Source organism: Salmo salar, chromosome 15 (assembly GCF_965601325.2).
Source record: "Salmo salar chromosome 15, fSalSal1, whole genome shotgun sequence".
Lineage (NCBI taxonomy): Eukaryota > Metazoa > Chordata > Actinopteri > Salmoniformes > Salmonidae > Salmo > Salmo salar.
The window spans coordinates 113,763,050-113,765,000 of record NC_138305.1 but is presented as its reverse complement, the minus strand read 5'-3'; the positions used below and the strand labels follow the sequence as shown (position 1 = coordinate 113,765,000).

The 1,951-nt window shown below is 39.0% G+C and overlaps 1 protein-coding gene across 2 annotated transcripts in view; it reads left to right on the top strand.

The window, feature by feature from the left end:
* The window catches only part of etv7 (ETS variant transcription factor 7), an 18,536-nt gene extending 18,415 nt beyond the window's left edge, over nucleotides 1-121 (top strand). For both annotated transcript variants that reach the window (XM_045696572.2, XM_045696571.2), the window contains one exon: nucleotides 1-121. This exon is cut by the window's left edge and continues 2,062 nt beyond it. The gene's annotated coding sequence lies outside the window, so the exon portion shown is untranslated.
* The last annotated feature ends 1,830 nt before the right edge of the window (nucleotides 122-1,951 follow it).

Here is a 1,951-nt window from a genome sequence, read left to right as displayed (position 1 = left end):
AGTTTTTTTGTTTTTCCTATTACTCCCCCTGAGAGCTCTACATGCTGAGTCGTCCAGGGCAGTTGTTCTGTATAGAAAGGTAATATGTTCATCAATAAAAAAAATACCAAAATATTTATAATTGCTAGTAAACTCAAGAATGTCTTCACTAAAACAAAACTGAAAAACACTTCTCTTAGTAACTGTTTTTCTAAAAATGCATTATCTGTGTTTTAGTCTGGTTGATCATGAGTCTCCACCTTCTACACCAAGTCATTATCTGTGTTTTAGTCTGGTTAATCCTGAGTCTCCATATTTTACACCAACAGACTGGACAAAATAACATGTTCTGCAGGTCTTGTTCAGTTTCTGCCATCAGAATAATATCATCATCATATTAAAGGATACTTAGCATTTCCTCATACTTAGCATTTCCTCATATTAAAGGATACTTAGCATTTCATCATATTAAAGGATACTTAGCATCTCATCATATTAAAGGATACTTAGCATCTCATCAACACTGTTAGGTACTATTACAGTGCTAGCTAGCTAAAACAACACTGTTAGGTACTATAACAGTGCTAGCTAGCTAAAACAACACTGTTAGGTGCTATTACAGTGCTAGCTAGCTATAACAACACTGTTAGGTGCTATTACAGTGCTAGCTAGCTATAACAACACTGTTAGGTACTATTACAGTGCTAGCTAGCTATAACAACACTGTTAGGTACTATAACAGTGCTAGCTAGCTAAAACAACACTGTTAGGTACTATTACAGTGCTAGCTAGCTATAACAACACTGTTAGGTACTATTACAGTGCTAGCTAGCTATAACAACACTGTTAGGTGCTATTACAGTGCTAGCTAGCTATAACAACACTGTTAGGTACTATTACAGTGCTAGCTAGCTATAACAACACTGTTAGGTGCTATTACAGTGCTAGCTAGCTATAACAACACTGTTAGGTACTATTACAGTGCTAGCTAGCTAGTACATGTACATATGAATTTATAGAACTAATCATAATTAATTCATGTACAGGGTCAACTTTGACCCAAGAGACCAATCCAGTCTTAGAATTTGTGGAAGGTAGATCATAATGAGTTATATTATATGGACAGTGTCTTGATCCTAGATCCCCACTCCTACTCTGATTATATATACAGGATGAACCTGATCCTAGATCACCACTCCTACTCTGATTTTATATACAGGGGGACATGATCCTAGATCACCACTCCTACTCTGATTATATATACAGGATGAACCTGATCCTAGATCACCACTCCTACTCTGATTATACAGGGGGGCCTGATCCTAGATCACCACTTTTACTCTGATTATACAGGGTGAACCTGATCCTAGATCACCACTCCTACTCTGATTATACAGGGGGGCCTGATCCTAGATCACCACTTTTACTCTGATTATACAGGGTGAACCTGATCCTAGATCACCACTCCTACTCTGATTATAGAGGGTGAACCTGATCCTAGATCACCACTCCTACTCTGATTATACAGGATGAACCTGATCCTAGATCACCACTCCTACTCTGATTATACAGGATGAACCTGATCCTAGATCACCACTCCTACTCTGATTATATAGGGGGACCTGATCCTAGATCACCACTCCTACTCTGATTATAGAGGGTGAACCTGATCCTAGATCACCACTCCTACTCTGATTTTATATACAGGGGGACATGATCCTAGATCACCACTCCTACTCTGATTATATATACAGGATGAACCTGATCCTAGATCACCACTCCTACTCTGATTTTATATACAGGGGGACATGATCCTAGATCACCACTCCTACTCTGATTATATATACAGGATGAACCTGATCCTAGATCACCACTCCTACTCTGATTATACAGGGGGACCTGATCCTAGATCACCACTCCTACTCTGATTATACAGGGGGGCCTGATCCTAGATCACCACTTTTACTCTGAT